Here is a 20,142-nt window from a genome sequence, read left to right on the forward strand (position 1 = left end):
GTCCAATACGTTTTAATCGGAGTGTCATAAAGTGATCATTTTTAACATTTAGCTTTGGTAGCATTGTTGTTATCATTTTTCTTTGTTGATGCTATTCCTGATTTCAAGGCACTTTCTGTGGGTATTTTTACATCATGTTTGTGGTATTTTCATCGCCATTTAAAAAAAAAAACTTAGTTGTTTTGATATTTTTAAATGAAAATGAAATGTTTGCATTGCATGTCATCCTATATTGATGTTTTTGATTTTTATTTGTATTTTATCTGGTCATATTTTAGGGGTGGCCCGGCGGATGAGTGGTTAGCGTGTTGACCTCACAGTGGGGGACCTGGGTTCCAATCCAGGTCAGTCCACCTGTGTGGAGTTTGCATGTTCTCCCCCCGGGCCTGCGTGGGTTTTCTCCGGGTACTCCGGTTTCCTCCCACATTCCAAAGACATGCATGGTAGGCTCTAAATTGCCCCTAGGTATGGGTGTGAGTGTCCATGGTTGTTTGTCTCCTTGTCTCTTCCCAAAGACATCTTAACACCAGCGCCGTATTTTTGTGTCGGTTGATGCAAGTTGCGCGCTCTCGTGTCGATGTCACGGGCGCGTGTCTCGCTGCAGCGCAGACGCAGCGTCTGGCCCGGTCTGACACGTTCCAGATGTGAGCACGTGGCTCAGCCTCGCCGCCGCTGAGGCAAAACTCGGGACAAGTTAATCCGGCAGAGCTCGCTTTTATCAGCGCGAAGCAGCCAGCCAGGCAGCATCCTCCTCCTCTTTCTGCAAACGCCCCCCCGAAGCGCCCCAAACGCTGATGAATGGGCTACTTTGCAAGCACTTGTCCGCTTGTTTCTTTGCGGATTACAAATGTCTCCATTGCTCAAAGTGTCTTCATCCACTTGTTGCCGGGCGCCGTCCCATTCATTTTGCCGCTGATGCTCTTCGTTGATAGCAGTGGATGGCAGAAAATGACTTAAAAAAACTACATTTCACAGCTTTATGACATTTTTCCATTCATTTTCAGAACCGCTTATACCCACAAGTGTCACAAGGGGTGCTGGAGCCTATCTATGGGCACCAGGTGGGGGGCTAACCCTGAATCTGTGGCCAGCCAATCGCAGGACATTTTCCCAAAAGGTTATATTTGAAAAAACATTCCTTCCAAAAATTACCGTATTTTCCAGATAATTTTGCCACTGTTTATTTTTCATAGTTTTTAGAGACATGGCGTGTTCCACGTGATGGGAAATTGGGCCCGGTCAAAAAAATTTCAGAGGATTGTCATTGGGTAAAAAAGATTATCCTTTAACTTGCATAAGATGAAAATTAGCCTTCCGCTATAATCTTAAATATTTACATATATATATATGTTCAATAATATGTACTGTCTTATTTCATCTCATTTTCTGAACCGCCTTATCCTCACTAGGGTGGTGGGGGGTGCTGGAGCCTATCCCAGCTGACTTCGGGCCAGAGATGGGCGACAACACCCTTAATTGGTGGCCAGCCAATCACAGGGCACAAGAAGACAAACAATTATACAGCTCACACTCATACCTAGTGGAAATTTTAGAGTGTCCAATCAGCCTAATATGCATCTCTTTGGAATGTGGGAGGAAACCGGAGTGCCCAGAGAAAACCCACGCGGGCCCTGCAAACTCCGCACAGGTGGACCGACCTGGATTTGAACCCAGATCCCCCACTGTGAGGCCGACGCGCTAACCACTTAGGCGCTGGGCCGTCCATCTATTAAATGAATCAAACTCTAGCTGGAAGCTAATGCTAAGATAGCATCGTGCAAAAGTGATCATCTCTGCAGTATGAAAATATTTTATATTTTAATGTATTTTTTTTTGCTCCTTAATACTTTACCTAGGTATCAATGAGATGGTGTCGGAAGATCGTCAAAATCAGTTGACTTGGATTGGGCTCCAAAAATGTGTGGTCGGGACAACCCCTAACAGACTGCGACCTATATTCAGGTAAGACTTATAGTTTTAAAAAATGCAGTCATTAAATTCCGTTGTGTTACTTACAAGCGCAATCTTGTCCATGAAGATTGAAAATGTTTATCCTCAGGCGACAGACTGTAGATCCAAAATTGCTTTGCCATTCTGCTCAAATCCTTCCAAATCTCACCTGCGGAATCCGACATGCTAAAATGGGAGAATTAGCGCAACACTCAAAAGAGACGCTTTGAACTTGGCGGCAAAGGCGGCTCGTCTGTTAACGTGTGCTTTTTAAAAAAAAATTGCATCCGGATAGCTCAAAGATGAGACATAAAAAAGCCAAGTGACACGTTGGCTTAAAAATCCACATTTTAGATACTTAAAAATGGCTGGGAAAAAATATCTTCATCCTTTTAAAATATTCTCTATATTTTTTATGAATAAATTATAATTTTTTCTATATATATAATATTTTATTTATATTATATTATATTTTTCTAAATCATCAAATGGTTCATTTGCTTGTGGTTCTTCAAAAATGTGGACAAAATGACAGTTGATTATATATACAAGTTGTTGATATCTGTGGATGTGAGGTATTATGAAGTTTTTTTTAAAGGGTTTTGTTATAAGTAATCCAGTTCATCAAAATAAAAAGTATTTACAATTTTACTTAATAATTCTTCCAGTTTAGGCCTGTTGTTCGAAATACTAGAAAAATTGGAATTCATTTTGAACTCTGAGTAATACTCTAATAAATGTAAAATATGAAAAATAAAATGCATAAGCCCCCCAAAATATTGAATTGAACTGAATTGAATGCTTTTATTGTCATTATACAAGTATAATGAGATTTAAAGCTTTTCACCACATAGTGGACAAATAACAGCAGACGGACAAATAAATCAATAAATTAATATATCAATAAATATATGCACAAATAACAGCAGATGGACAAATAAATTCATAAATAAATAAATTTATGCACAAATAACAGCAGACGGACAAATAAATCAATAAATTAATATATCAATAAATATATGCACAAATAACAGCAGATGGACAAATACATCAATAAATTAATATTGTGGAGAAATTGACACAATTGAAAGCTTTTCACCATATTCTGCACAAATAAAAGCAGACGGACAAATAAATCAATAAATAAATATATCAATAAATATACGCACAAATAACAGAAATAAATCAATAATTTAATATTGTGGAGAAATTGACACAAACATTTTCATTTGAAAAATCAATGTTTGTAAACCGTCACTAAAGGAACCCAATTGGAAATGTTTGCCCAAAATACTTTTATGTAAATTCAACCTTGTAATTCCGGCATTAATTGAGGCAAAACTGGTACGAGCCGCTCCTTAATTGACGCGCTTCAAACAAGCTTCAAGGCAATCCTTTTTTTACTACGCGACGAGGAAGAAGAAATATCGCGTCAGGCTTCGCACTGGTACTGTTTACGCAGCGTTAAGCCGCATTCTTATTTATGACTTGCGATGCTCCCGTATGGTTCAGCATATTCACACTCCACTTCTCCACACTTGGCGCACCGGAGAAAGAAAACAGATGCAATTGTCAGCGCGCAGTTTAATCCTCAGGCATCCCGGCACGACCAGGGCGGCGAACAAAGCGGCCCCCCGTTTCACGGCTAATCCCGCTATCCTTCTTCTGTGTTTCATAACAAGCTTTGGGCAAAATACCTCCGGGATGTAGAATGACGCCTTCTTTAGTGCTATTTCGTCGTACATGTTTAGGGCACGGGTGTCAAAGTGGCGGCCTGGGGGCCAAATGTGGCCCGCCGCGTCATTTTGGGCGGCCCGAGAAAGTAAATCGTGAGTGCCTACTTTCTGTTTTAGGATCAAATTCAAAAGAAGATTATAGATGCATTGGGAATATTTCCTGTTTTTCCCCCCTTTTAAATCAATAATTGCATTTTTTTTAATCCAAAATTGTGTTAATTTCTGTTTGTGTTGTTTTTAGTTCAAAAGGTATTTTTAATATAAAAATAAATATATAAAAATATTTTATGTTTTCATTATTGAACATAATTAAAAAAATATTTTATTTCCTTTTAATGTAGAAAAAAACCAAATGATTTAAAGATATTTCCCTTACTAAGAAAAAATATTAAATATCTAATTATTATATCTGAAATTTTCCTATTCCCCTTTTATTTTCCACTGAAAATGAACAGATTTTTAAAATGCAATATTTACTCTTTCCTTTTTAAATAAAAAACAAAAGGTTAAAACATGATATTTGATATTTCCTAAAGCATTTTTATGTTTTTGATCTATAACAAATTGAATATTTTGATCCAGTTCTTTTAATCCGATAAAAAAATTTAAAATTAAATTTTATATCGAAAATGTTTCCACTTTCCCCTTTTATTTTTCACTGTAAATAAACAGATTTTAAAAACAACTCTTTCTCCTTTTTAAATAAAAAACAAAAGGTTAAAACATATGATACATTTATTATTTGCTGTTTTTCTGATTTAATTTTTTTTTAAAATAAATAAAAAATCCACTAAAATAAAATATTTGCTATTAAGGGGCACAGAGATTTTATTAATTTTAATGTCAAAAAATGATTTATCAATCTGCACGATCGGAAAAGCTGTCAATTCATTAATCGATTAATTTTGGCAGCCATAACGGATGGATACATTTTGTTAAATTTTGATATTTTGTAGTCTTTTTGTTGTTAAAGGAGTTGAACTAATTGAAATGTATTGTCAATTCTTTAATAGTTTAGGCTTTAAAGGGTGAATATGAGAAGTTATAGATTGACCAAAAATGTTCAGCGAAAAATGTCAATAAAGTTTGTACAAATTTAAAGTACTTTGGAACATTACCACTTTAGATTTAAATTTGTTACACCAATATTAGCTATTAAATTTAATAGGAAAGCCTAAATGTCATTAAGAAATTGTGTGAGTTCATAAAAATAGATAAACCAAATATAAAAGTAGATGGTAAAGTTGAATATTTACAACTCGAAAAAAAAGACTGTAAAGTTTTAACTGAAAATATTGGTAATGCCACCTAATTTTAGATTGTACCCCAAAATGTTATGCCAAAAACTGTAAAAATCCAAAAGGTTTAGCAACATTTGTCTGAAAAATGCATCACTTTTCCTAAAAAACGTTCCCATTTGACGATCCGAAAACCGTTACAGTTTCTCACGGTAAAGTGAATGGGACATCGAGGGTAGCCTCGTATTCTATTGCTGACCCTCGGCAGGGTCCGAGACCCCGGGTGGTCTCAGGAAGCCACCGTCCCCTGGATGGCTCGTAAAAAGTGAAAGAGCAAAACAAGGCTCGTGACAAATAGCGCCCGCTTCCTGTTGCGCGAATGAGCGAAAGTCGTGACGAGAACGCGAGGAAGTCGTGAACGGCCCTTGATATCCGTTTTGCCGATTGTTCACGAAAGCAACGTTTCTCGTAAATGGACCAATGAAAAGTCCTCGTAATCAATGCCTGTTATTCAACAGGAAGTCGGACATTTTGGCTGGAAGCAGAGATTTGGGCCTAATTTCAGGGTCAACAAATACATACCTGTCAACCTCTGCCGATAACTGCCCTTATAAATGATTATGATTCCCCTTACAAACCCCCCAAAAACCTTACAAACACCGTACGACGAGTCGTACGGTGTTTGTAAGGTTTTTGGGGGGTTTGTAAGGGGAATCATAATCATTTATAAGGGCAGTTATCGGCAGAGGTTGACAGGTATGACAAATAGATCTCATCACCCGATGGTGCAGTGGCTTTTTTGCCTGACTTTGGTTTGGGCAGTATGGGTTCGATACCTGCTCAGTGGTGGTGGGATTGTAAGTGGGATTAGTTGTCTGTCTCTGCGTCCGCTACGATTGGCTGGCGACCAGTCGAAGGTTTAGTCCGCTTTTTGCTTAAAGTCCACTGGGATAGGCTCCAGCACCCCTTGCCCCTCACACAAACGATCTACAAACCAACTTTTCACTTTAAGTCGGTCATGTCCCAAATAATAACACCCATAAAAAGCCGCAAAGGCCAAAATTAAATAGAAAATCAGCTATTTTGGTTAAAAGTAGATTTTTACAGGTGTTTCTATCAGATGAAGATTATAGAGGAATATTATATTTTCTGATTTTTCCGTTTTTAAATCAATGATTGCATTTTTTTAATTCATTTTTTTTCTTTTAGTATAGTTCAAAAAACATTTTGTAAAATGTAAAAATAAATATATAAAAATATTTTCATTTTTCCACATAAATATTTAACATAATAAAAAAAAGTTTCCTTTTGAAATGAAAAACATAATGATTAAAAGACATTTTCCCTTACTAAGAAAAAAAACATAGGTCAAATAGACATCGTTTTAGAGCTATTAAAAACGGACTATATAGGGCCTTTGAACCAGTTCTTTTAATCCGATTAAAAAAAAATCTAAATATTATATCTAAAAAAATAGAGAAATCAAGTTGACGTTAATGCGGCCCGCAAACCAACTCGAGTTTGACACACTATAGTAAAAGCACCAAAAAGACTCAAGTCAAGTCAAGTCAAATCTGGTTGGCAGCAGATTTTTTTTAATGGATTTAATGAAAGATTCTACTTCACGTGTTGCCAAGCTTTGAGCGAGTGCAAGTGTGTGTGTGTGTGTGTGTGTGTTTGTGTGTGTGTGCGTCAACAGGATATGCAGAAACTCCAGGAATGCTAACAGACGGTTGGCCTGCGCTGGCCCGGCTCCGAGTCTTATCAGGCTTCGGTCCCTGTTCGCAATCTGCTCGCGAGCGACCACAGGCCTTCTCGTGTATAAACCGTAATAATAATAATAATAGGAATAATCTCCTCCTCTAAGAATGTAGGATCAAAATAAAAAGAGAGAAACAAGCACGCATGCCTCAAATAGCTGTCGGTCAAACCTTTTGATGACGACATCAGCTAATCGCACCCCCCTAGTTTGTGTTTATGGAGCCGAACTGAAGATTAGGAGCGACTGGAGCGTTTCCATTGCTCACTGTAAGCGGCCCCCCCCTCGCCATTTTTTGGAAGCCAGTCCCCCCCCCTTATCGAAGTCCTGGAGACTGGACCGCTGACGCTATCTGCGCTCAGCGTGCGTGCGTGTGTTTGTGTGTGTGTGTGTGTGTACGTGTACGTCGTCTCGAAACGGGTCAAAAGCGACAGATACGTCTGTCGCCACAGCGTCGTCACGCTATGGAAAGTCCAGTCAAAGTCTCAGGGGAGAACCTTATCGAGAACAACGGCGTCGCAGCGGTGGGAAGGAAACAAGCAAAAGGATGCTTTGACTTGAGAGTGGATTCATTTGGAAGAATTTGTAGTCATAATTTGCATGGCAAAATTCACTTCAACATATATCCGTGTAATATTTTGGAGGTCTATCTTCTGCCAATGCTAGCGCTAGCTTAGCATCTTAGTCATTGTGGACTGTGGACCTCTACTAAATTGCTAGCTTTTTCTGTAATGGCATTGATTAACAGATGCACCCTTCTTCGTTCATAAACCACTACTACTACTACCATCACCACCAATACCAGCACTACTACTACTACCACCACTACTACCACCACTACTACCACCACTACTACTACCACGAGTACTACTAGTACTACTACTACCACCATTACTACTACCACGAGTACTACTACTACTACTACAACTACTACTACCACTACCAAGACCACTACTATTAGTACTAGTACTACTACTACTACTACAACTACTACTACCACTACCAAGACCACCACTACTATTAGTACTAGTACTACTACTACTACTACCACCACTACTACTACTACTACTACCAATACCACTCCTACTACTACAACTACCACTGCCAAGACCACCACTACTACTACCACTAGTACTAGTACTATTACTCCTACTACTACCACTGCCAAGACCACCACTACTACTACCACTAGTACTAGTACTACTACTCCTACTACTACAACTACTACTACCACTGCCAAGACCACCACTAATACTACCACTAGTACTACTAGTACTAGTACTACTACTACTACAACTACTAGTACTACCACTACTCCTACTATCACTACTACTATTACTACTACTACTACTACTAATAATAAACTCAACAGGCTTCTAGTTGTGTTCTCTTTGGATTTAAGTCCAATAAATAGTACCTTAATCATGTCCTCCTCCACTGCAGAGAAGTGATTGACAAACGTAATGACTTTACGGTACCCACGTGTAGTCAGACAGCTCACACATGGGCTTGTCCACATACAATTTGTGTGTGTTTGTGATAAGGAGAAGTGTGATGGCGCCATGTTGATCCTCCTCTCAACAATGCCACACTTGTTCCCACGCTGTCCACATCTTTTTTAATGAGGGTGTGTTTTGTGTCAATTCTTGTGTGTGTGTATACATTTGGAGAACACACAATAAGTGCGGCAACACCAGACACTTCTCGCATTTTTTATTTTTTGGTTAGCAAATATATGATACGACGCCCTCTAGAGGTAATGCAAATTTTATCCAGCAGAGATTGCCCAATTTACATTAATTTGCTATATTAATGGGATTGCACATGCAATAGTAGTATTACCAATCACCTCTAGATGTCTCTAGCTCAACTCAATAGTTAGACAATTGGCTCTTCTTGCAAACCATACCTAAGTAATGCATGCGATAAAATTTAAAATAGCAACACATATAATCCACACAGAACACAGATGAGACCATTTGTTCAGATATTATTATTAATGAATTTATTAAGTGTTAGTAGATAAATAGCTCTCAACCCATTTAACATTGGTTCCAGGACAAGATATGAGATATAAGGCGAGTAGGGTAAAAGCTATCATAATTACTGTATAAATTTTCAACCAGAATATGTATGATATCATGGCATATTTATATCATGACATGAACTGGCCCATATCATGATATGATTTAATTTTTCTAAGTTTTGTCTGGACTTATATAGGACAAATATGCTTGGGTGCGTGTGTGAGGACATTATGCTGAGCTGGGGTCTTTCTCCATTAATGCTCCATTAGCCAAATTAAAGGCTTAATTGGGAAGGCGAGGAGATGGCGCCCGTGTGATCGAGTAAGACGTACAAAAGGACGTCCGAGTCGAATGGAGGCGCGATTGGACGCCGATGACAGAGGCTTCCCGCCTTCGAGAGCCGCCGGGGGTCGTGCGGCCGCTGCTGACGCCATTAGCGGCTCGTTAGCTGATTAGCTCGCCTGGTGCTGGATGAGCCCCAGGCTAGGTGTATGCGTGTGTGTGTACATCTATGTGGCGGTGTGTGTGTGTGTGGCAGGTATAACTAATTGTGTTTATGGTCACGTTGTGTGTGTGCGCACTCTGTTTGATGACAGGAGTAAATCACATTTTGTTCACTTTATCGGCAACAAAAGCCCGAGAGGAAAATCTGTATCCTCTTACATTGCGGGTCAAACTGAGCCATTTTAAAAGTAAATTGATACAGTGTTTAAAAAAAAATACAGAAAATAAATGGAACATGGTTTGGTCAAATTTACCCATTTAAAAATTGAAGAAAAATCAGCTTTTAAAAAGATTTGGAATGTATTTAAAGCATCAGGCCTTTAAACTGACTCATTTAAAATGGAAAAATATCCAAATGTTTAAAAAAACGAATTAGAACTCATTTTTGTTTGTAAAAAAACAAACTAAAAGCAAAAAACAACAACTCGATGGGTCCACTAGTCAACTGATCAGTTTAAAACCACAGTTCAAAAATAGTGTTTTTTTTTTAAACTAACATTATCTTCCAATCTCTGACACGTTGTGTTAATAAAACATGGGTCGAGATGATCTATTAAAATTCCAAGAAGTAATACACTTTCTGTGTGAAAATCCTAAAGAACTTCTCCAAACACAACATAAACCTTGAACAAAACAGTCTGTTCATTACTGTAGCCGTCATATTTTGCAACACAAGACAATTTAAATATTAAGAATGAAACTTCCTCACTTCACCCAGGCACGGGTGAAAACCTTGTTTAGCCAGAAAACATGGCCGCATCCACGTATTGTGTCACCGTGTCCGGTCGAAAGTGTAATTGGCGGCCTCCTATTTATTTACAGGCGCACACGTGTGTGTGTGTGTGGTCCAACATGGGTGAGCTAAAGTGCTAAAACGCAATGCAAAATTTGAGTAAATAAGATTTGGAACAATTAGTTTTTGACTTACGGGATCGGTCATTCGCTTCACTGAGAATCTTTTGCATTGGAATCTTAAGAGAGAAGAAGCAATCGATTAAACAACGACAAATATGATATTTTATGATGATATTAAAATGATATTTTATTTTCAAGTCTAGCCAGAAACATTGACTTACTGCAATTTGTCAAATCAAATGATCACCAATAATATGGATGTATTTGTATTAGATTTTGCCTTTTCTTTTTTTCAAACTGAGTTAGTTTTGCAGTTTTAAGAATTTGTTTTCATAAGTTTAGATTTTTGCATCAATTAAATATAGAGAAAAGAAACAGGTTTTAAGTAATGTGGAATTTTGGTAAATTTAATTCAGTTTTTTCATGTGGACATGTTCATATCGCAAAAACAAGTAAATAATAGGAATAAAAATGTGTTGTCATCCCCTGATCCAAACCCCACCAAGAAAAAAAAACCTTTAGTTTAAAAACCAAACAAAACTAAACTAAAAACACTGGAACAAAGTCATCGACTGCTACTGACGTTGAGTAGATTAGATTAGATTATTCATCCCGAAAAACATTGTAGACCTAAATAAAATAGATAATAAATAAATAAGGGTGTTACTCGAAATATAAACACACACACACACATATATATATATATATAATATATATATGTGTATATATGTATATATATATATATATATATATATATATAAATATATATATATATATATATATATATATATATATATATATATATATATATATATATTTATATTTATATAGTAAAAATGAATTGGACGCCTGTCACCGTCATTTATACGTATTATCCACTGTATGTATATGCATTTTTGATGATTGACAGTTACCGCGCATCTCTCTCTGTCGTCTCCGAACACATCAGCCGTCCCATCTGCAACATTTCTCTGCGGGGGGCTTTGTAATCGAATGAAACTCCCCCCCTCCGCGCCCTTGTGAAACCAATTGTAGCGCTATTATCTTCTTAGGGCCCCATTTGTGCATGGGGGGGGCACTTAGAGAGGGGGCTAATCTCATATTTGGATTTCTTAGTCATCAGATCGGCCAATGTCAAAGCTCCTGACCGAGCGATGCTTGTTTGTGCGTTTTAGCATTGAGAGGTCGCATTGGCGCATTGGCGGCATAACAGCATTGAATATGGACGATTGATGGACTGTTAGATAATCAATGGCAAGCAGATAATCTCCTCGTGACGGCTTGGTGGGAACACGACATGATGAGAGTGACGAATAATCCATTTTGTCTCAATCAATCAGTCGGTCCCATTTATGAAGTGATTGATGATTCACACTATTTTCCCTCATGGGTGCAGATTGATTTACATCATAACAGAGCATTTTCTATCGTTTTAATATTGTTTCGACATGCAGCCAATCATTATTTGAATAAGTACTTACTATGTTGTCGATTTTGTTTTATTTATTTATCAATAAATAAATGGGGTTATTTCTGTCACCGAGTTAAAATATATGGGATATTATTTGGAATTGAGAGTTAAGAAAAATTCAAAAACTGGTTTGGTTTGGAATATGTGCGAAAATCGGCAAAATGTCAATAGGTGAAAGCATATGTTTTTAAATTAGCAACTGTGGGTAAATATGATTTTGGAATGTTGAAACTATGACCCAAAACGATTACCGTATTTTCAAGCATATACGCCGTATTTGTCACTTAAAAAATGATGACTGAATCGAGGGTATGGCTTATATGCGCACAAATTAGACTTGACACGCACAAAACGCCATAACAAAAGAAAATGCGACCGATACGGTCATTTATTGGAAAATAGAGAAAAGGTAAACAGATAAAACGCTAAACACTTTTTTTTACGTCTAGGAATGAAATTCAAGAAAAAAAAACGTGACCTGCATAAAACGTGAAAAATCTCAGTTACTTATGCATGCCTTTGCTCGCTCAGGGCGCCGTCATCTTACCTTGGGTTGATAAAGTAGACCGCTATAGACACACTTCCTGGTTTTAATGCTCACGTGACTTCCTCTTTGAATTTGTCTACGTGCAGTATCTCACATTTGACGAATTTTCTTAAGATTTTTTCAAAGTAACACATTTGGACTCCCTATTAAAACCATGAATAAGGCGGTGAAAATTGTTAATCGGGGCCGTCTTATACGAGAGAAATTGTAAAATTCAACGATTTTAAGGCATTTTTAACGGTACGGCTTATATGTGAGAAAATACGGTAGTTGTTGATGTATTTGGAAGTTAACTTTAATGACTTTTCAGTCTTTACATTTGGGGAAATTTTAACTTAACTTGCTCGTAATTGACTTTGAAAGATGTCCAAGTAGGAGGACTGACAGCAAATGTTCATTTTTTTTTAGTGTCATTGACGAACAACCCGTTTTGACTAGAAATGCCGGCAGCAAACGATATTTGTCGAAGAACCGTTTGATGATATTTGAGTAGACGACATCCCGCGGGGTGCCGATTCCAGAGGGCATGGCGGCCAGCGCTCAGTACCCGGCACCCTCACACACGGGCAGAGTCGGGAATATTCCGGCGGTGTCGGGGCGGGAAAGCCGGCCGGGTTTGGGCCGCTATCGATCGGCTAACATAGGATTATGCAGTCTGGCTCGATAGGCTGAGCGGCCTTTCATTCCCGCGCTGAATAGATAGACTGACTGCGAGCGCTCTTTTACCGGGGGGATCGATGCAAATGGGCTTCCTGCCCCGCCGCTCGATCCTAACTCGATTGCCTTTGCCATAAGTAAAACTTTTCCATCCTGATGTGATTACACCGGAGGGGGCGGGGCAACTCACCCATCCGTTCAAACAACCAAAGCTGCACTTCTGTACTCAAACGATTGTTTTGTTCGCCATCATTTTGGTTTGTAAGTTATCGTACGTTACCCTTTTGGGTCATGTCTTCGATATCGGAATCTTTCGATAATATTTGGTCACAAGATCGAATCCCGTCAAGTCGTCGTGCATGTTTTCATTACCGCTGTGCTTATTGACTGCTGTACATCAAACCACTTCGCAAAAATTAATAGATAAAAATACATATTGGATCGTATTAGAAGCAATAAAAGTAAAAATGGAAACAGCCTTAGAACATATAGTACATTTTCTTCAAAGTATACGACAGTACATTTGTCAAGTACAGTTCGGTTGTATTTAACTTTGATAAAATGTGCCGCCCTTTAACAGTATTTAGATCGATTTTTAAGAGTATTAAAGTGTGCTTTAATACTTTGAAAGAATATTTCTTTAAGTTAGAAATATTCTGTTAACTTTTATGAAGTATTTTACATCTCAAAAATGTTGGAGGTTAGATTAAGACTATTTCGGTCTTTTTAGGAAGGTGCTGAGTACTTGCAGTATTTGTTATTGTTTAATAAAGGAGATTTAAAAATATTTAGATTTGAGTATTTCTGTCAAAATTCAAAATAGAGACAACCCTAGAACATTTTTTTTTTCAAAGTATTTTTGTCAAGTACAATTCAGTTGTATTTAACTTTGATAAAATGTACAGCCCTATAACAATATTTAGATAGATATTTAAGTGTACTTGAATAGTTTGAAAAAGTATTTCTTTACGTTAGAAATATTCTGTTCATTTTTATGAAGTATTTCACATGTCCAAAAATGTTACATTTAGGGAGTTAGATTAAGAACATTTCGTTTATTTAGGGAAGTTCTGAGTACTAGTAGTATTTGTTATAATTGAATAAAATAGATTTAAAAATATTTAGATCACTTTTAGTGAGTATTTCTGTCCATTTAAGCCTAGCTAAAGCAATTTTTGGGAGTAGTTTGGTATGCATAGAAATATTTCATGCCTGGTGTATTTTACAAAAGTTTTCAGTCATTTTTGTGCAATTAGTTGGGGTTGCCTTTAATAATTAGGTAACTTGTAGGAGTATTTCAGTACATGTGTAGTGGTTGTATAGGTATACCTTAATCTTTTGAAGGATTACTTGTAATGATTTTAGTATATTTTGATACCACACTACGGTATTTATTGTAGTACTATTAGCCAAGTAGTTCTAGAGGTCGTACGTCAAGATAACAAAAAATAATCATGCCGAACTGATTTGAACTCGGAAAATGACAGTCAGGGTTTCTCAATTTACTTGTAGATGGTCACATTTGTTATGTACCATATTTTTGTACCAGATGCCACGGTTGATATTTTTATTCTGCGGACAACAAGACAGTAACGAGACAAGTGATGGCGCGCGATTGGATGGGAAGTATTCTGCTAAAAAAGCAGCCCAAACCAAGCCCGTCTTTGTCCCGTCGATGGCAGAATTCAATCTGGCGCCTCGTCACAAAGCTCGCAGCCGGAGCCGCCAACAAAGGCGCGGCCGATATTAGCGCGAGAGGTCGCCGCCGCTAACCCGATTGACGTGTTTTTACAGTAATGCGTTGGAGGGAGGGCGGCAGCTGGCGTTGTCATCGAAGCGAAGGTCGGCGCCTGTCAATCAAACGCTGATTTGATACGACAGAGCATTGCTGTTCAGAGTGTGGCTTTTGTGCTCCTGTTCACGTCTTCGGAAGATGTCCGTGCGGGAGCATAAAATTGGAAAGTACACCTGACTGACGTTGTACATAAACAGAGTCAAGAATTCGATCGGAATCTTCTCCAAAAATCGTTAAAGGAACTCGGTTATGTTGCTTTCCTTCATCGTGAACACAGATTTTGTCAATTTTTTACAGTCTATTTGTTTGACTGGACCCTTAAAGAATGAGAAAAAGAAATATTACAAATGAAATTGAATATAATACTGTTAAGATATGTATATTTTGAGGATGAGGTGTTTACTTGTAACCTTTAAACCGGTGGCTAGGAGGGCATGAATATACGCATCAACCAATCATTATGGCAGAATGTCACCAAAAAAAATCTGAAAATGGATTTTTACTCTATGTCCTCTAATTACAATTCAATATTTCGTGACACAAATAAAAGGACAAATTGCACTGTGTATGGCAGCGAATGAGCTAAACACATTAACAACAAACTGTAGTATCATTTTCACCACAAATAGAATAGAATACTGAATACAACTTTCATCATTTTAACCCATTTACCTATTTTCTTTATATTCAACACTTGCAAAAAAAAACGTTTCATTTCTTCATGATCTGAAATTACCTTTTTTTAAAAAAAAATCTCCCTCCATTTTCCTTATTCAATACAAAAAAACCTCCTCGAATCCCCCAAACGTCCGGCGACCGCATCTTTCCCACAATGCCTCGCTGCGCTCCCCCACGCGATGACGCTCCTTCGTGTCGGTAGTGAAAGCGTTTGTAAGAAGCTGCTGACAGGCCGCTGAATCGGGACAGAAGCAAAGAAAAAAGCTCGCAGATGGATCTAAGCATGCCGCCCGTCATTAGCCTCAACCTAATCGCATCATTTTAGTCATTGGGAACTTGTCGGGAGGGCGGGGAAGCGGAACGAGGGGGCGGGGCCAGGGCGCCGCTACCGCTAAAACGAATGATGCCGTAGCTTAAATATTAGCTTGCCAGTCAAAGTAAAAATCGTTCCCGCGACAGCGTGTCTTTTGAAAAAAAACACCTGAAGCGGCCCGGTCACTTGTATTTTAATCGGTACAGTTTAGCTTGAACGTACACACACATGGAGTGTATTTATTTGCATTGCGTATTTGCTCAGGCCAGGCCCTTCACTGACAGATTTAAAAGGTTTGCGCGCTCATTCGTCAACGCCGGCGGCCGCACATGTGCGACGGTGTGTTTATGGTGCCCCGCGTTGTCATCACTTTCTGCGCGCTGACGACGACAGTTTGAACACTGGACCGAAGTTCGATCGCTGGGTAAAAAGTGCAAGGTCAAGGCCAGGTTAAGAGGCGGGGACCAGGGAAATGTTGAAAATAAGTTGAAACAATAACAACAGAAAGCAAAAGTGAAGATGTATTTTTGCTAGTTGCCGTAAAAACAAATACGTGAATTGATACAAAGTTTTGCATTTAGTTATACGATGACATATTTCATTATTTGCTTTACTTTTATCAATAAATTACTTCATTTATACATTTTATCATGGTTAACACTGGAAATTGAATTGAATTGAATGCTTTTATTGTCATTATATGAGTATAATGTGATTTAAAGCTTTGCCATGAAGTGCACAAATAACAACAAACAAACAGACAAATAAATAATCTATAAATAGGTCATAAATAATTTAAAAAATAAGTAAATAAATAAGTAGTCAACATAAGTAGTCGCAACGTAAATAAGTAGGGCAGTGCACAAACAACAACACACAAACACAAATAAATAATCTATAAATAGGTCATAAATAATTTAAAAAATAAGTAAATAAATAAGTAGTCAACATAAGTCGTCGCAACGTAAATAGGTAGGGAAGTGCACAAATAACAACAACAAACAAACACAAACAAATAATCTATAAATAGGTCATGACTACTAAAATAATATTAAATAAATAAATAAGTAGTTAACATAAGTAGTCACAAGTGCACAAGTGTGTAATAACAACAAACAAACAAGCAGATATAATCATCAATAACTAATAATAATAATAAATAAAGAATCAATAATTAAGTAATAAATAAATAAGTAGTCACATAATAAATAAGTAGTAGTCAACATAGATAAGTAGTCAATATTGAATAAGTGGTCACATACATTTTAGGTACAAAGTAAGTCCTAATTAGATCTTAGGTGCAGAACTTGAGTTGAGTATAGTTATATTTAATTCAATAAAGAATATATATACATATGTTTGCATAGGTTTATATATAAAGTCAAACGAGTCACACTCATACTTCGAGACACTTAAGAGCCCATTTTGGGATGTGGGAGGAAAGCAGAATACCTGGAGAAAACCCACAAAAGCCCAGGGAGTACATGCACACTCCACACAGGAATATCTAACTAATGATCCTTAGACATCATTATCAATCCACAAGAAAACCGGTCATATTTCTGTCACTCTTAATCTAAATCAACAAAGACGCACGCCAGTACGTATTCCCAGAAAATGGCGTCTCTTCCAGGAAGCTTCACGAGTCCAGCTGTCCTCGCCCGCATCCCCCCCGACCCCCACGTCAGACCTCGGGTTCGAGCGCAAATAAATAGGTCCAGTGACAGCCCGCGAAGACGCCGCTGAGTTCACCTTGATGGATGCCCGCCACAGGTGTTTTCAATGGGGCACAATAAGTGCGGCCCCTCTAATGCATTATTGGCCCATTAGGACCCGGCCCGCGGAGACCACTTATGCGTCGGCCTATCAATAACCAGCCGCCGCGGGGGAATTAGTCATACTGATGTTCTATTTAATCAGAATCTCATTAGATTTTAACAGGGTTACTGTAACCCGCGCTTTCATTTCCATAAGAGCACACATTGCTCACTGATGTCACGCACGCCACAACCAACGCGGGAAATGGAATATTAACTAGAGATGTGCGCGCACGTGTGGGTGCGTGTGCGTGGTTTTCTTACCGACAATGTCTGTCAGTCCACCTGTCGTCATTTTAAGCAAGAACATCTGGTCCAAATGTCCAAACTTTACTCGATAAATGCAGCAACCAGGTTTTTTTTTTCCATTAATTTGGCCATTTTTATTCATCTTCTATTTTGATTTGACATTTTTGAAACAGATAAAAACATAGTTTAATATTTATTTTATTCTACTTTAAAATTAGTCGTAGTTTACATAGTAATATTTAATGAATACAGTGGTACCTGGAGATACAAGCTTAATGCGTTCCGAGACTGAGTTCGTATGTCGATTTTCTCGTAACTCAAACGAACGTTTCCCATAGAAATGAACTAAAACAAATTAATTTGTTCCAACCCTCTGAAAAAACGCCCAAAACAGGATATTGGATTGGAAAAACATTTTATTTGTTCTAATTCGCCATCTATTAACAAAGTAACAAATAACTAGTGCTTTAATAGTAATAAAATTAGATGGATTTCACGGAGGGAAGAGGGGGGGACTTTCTGCACGGCAACGCACTCATAACATAACCTAAACAAATTGAAATGAACTTGGATTTCGATGCAGTCACACTCAAAAATAAGTTTAATCTAACTTTACACTACACTTAATTCTAATTTTGTTTAAAATTTTGATAACTTTCTTCTCACGGGTTGGCTCTATTGGCCCTGCCTCCACCCTGACTTTCAGATTCAACCTATCGAGGGTTGTTTGCGTTTGTCTTCCCTTCAAAATATTCTCAAAATGATGCACACAAATGTCCTCACGCACGACCACTTGCCAACGAGAAGTAGTATACTCCTCTCGTATTAGCGAGCAAGCTCGGCCATTCTGCACTGACTACCGGGGAAAAAAAAACAGTGCTCGCCCAGTGAGACATTACACAAGGGAGTTGCGACCAGAAAGACAGTGGCCATGATGTTCTGCTCGTATATCAAAATTTGTCTCGTATATCAAGATAAATATTTGCTCCAAATTTTACTCGTATCTCAAATTGCTCGTATGTCGGGGCACTTGTATGTCGAGGTATTACTGTAGTAGTAAGAGTTGAAGAAACGTAATTTTATTCGATTTTCTTTACCCATTGGGTGCCATTGACAGTGGCTGCCAATCCTCACAATTCAAATGGATTGGATGTCTACTCGTTAAAAACTCATTCAAATGGACAGCGGAGAGATGAAAAGAGCCCCGTAATTGGACGGGTCTCATCGCCAATGGTGGTATTTTCTCCACTAGTCAGTGGCCACACAGAAGGGGGCTGGCTGTCTGGTGGTCTTTGGCTGCTCTTCCTAGCTTTGCTGATCTTTCATCATCTCTGCCCGCCTCTCCCCTCACTGCACTCCTTCAATTAGCACTTTATTATTGCGAGGGCCCCTGGAAGAGGACCCCCGGGTGCTGAGATAGCAAAGAAGGGAAGGTAGTCGTTTCCGAGTGCGGAAAGAAACCTTTCGTCGATGACTCAGTTTACACAGGGTTTGACGTCTCGGGTTTTAAATCAATTCGATTTTGTGGTTGACAATGAATGCTTGGGGTTTAAAATACACAATTTGAATCTTCATTAAAATCTTAATATTTACTTTGCAAACTGTAATTTGAAGTCCCGCATCTTAATTGTGTTCCGGGGAAACATTGTTGTCTTGATTCGCACAATTGAAATTCAAGAAAATGTCCCAAATGGTTAAAAAACAAATAGTGGTCACTCATTAAGATTCCAATTGGTCAATCTGAACAAATCAGAAAAAAGCAAACATAAGCATGTGTATATATAATTTTTTAAACAGTAATGTATTTCCTTTGATGTATTTTCTGACACTTTCATGCTAATTAAACACAAATTGACTTTTATTTTGCACCTAACAAACCCAGGCCTTTTCAGGTTTATTCTCACCATGCACTTCAACTTTATACAAAATACACATTTTTTATATAAACCAATATCTAAGAATCCTAATCCCCCAAAAAGTGGTTCAATTTGACCCGGGACCGAACAACTATCCTAGCACAACACTTAAGAAAGTCCTGGATTATAGCAATTCTGTTTTTTTTCCTGACGCTTTATTAAACCCGTCCCGTGTTAAATTGACCTCCCAGCCGGCCCTGTTCTTCTGCCCCTAGATGGGCCTCCTCGTGGGGCTTCCTTAGCATGACCCGGCGCCCCCCCTTTCCAGAAGCAGCCCCTTATGTGGCATGCGAGTAGCCATCCGCGACGCAGGCATAATCTTTTCATTCGTGCGTCAGGGTGTCGACAAGTGACACACAAGCCTTACTCGAACCTTAATGAACCCATGAATGATGGCTGCCAGCCCCTCCCCCTCCAAGTAGATAGGACGTCTATCTCCGTCAATGCTGTTTGCGTCCTCACAAGTCCATTAGCCCTGTCGTCCCAGATGGGTACCTCCCTGGGGGAGGTTGCCGTTGGGTGGCAGACCCCCCCAAACCCCCCCATTCCCTTTGTGCGCTCTGAAAGGAACGCCGCTAATTGAGGCTAAGTTGATTACGAAGACGTTGGTGGGTTTGAATGGAAAGACCG

The 20,142-nt window shown here is 38.4% G+C and overlaps 1 long non-coding RNA gene across 1 annotated transcript in view; it reads left to right on the forward strand.

Annotated features, from left to right (window-relative positions):
• The window catches only part of LOC144073358 (uncharacterized), a 36,055-nt gene that overhangs the window by 11,312 nt on the left and 4,601 nt on the right, over positions 1-20,142 (forward strand). Inside the window, exon 5 of the long non-coding RNA XR_013300063.1 lies at positions 1,857-1,962. This is a non-coding gene — a long non-coding RNA (uncharacterized LOC144073358). The remainder of the gene's footprint in view (positions 1-1,856; positions 1,963-20,142) is intronic.

The sequence above is a fragment of the Stigmatopora argus genome, chromosome 4, assembly GCF_051989625.1.
Source record: "Stigmatopora argus isolate UIUO_Sarg chromosome 4, RoL_Sarg_1.0, whole genome shotgun sequence".
NCBI lineage: Eukaryota > Metazoa > Chordata > Actinopteri > Syngnathiformes > Syngnathidae > Stigmatopora > Stigmatopora argus.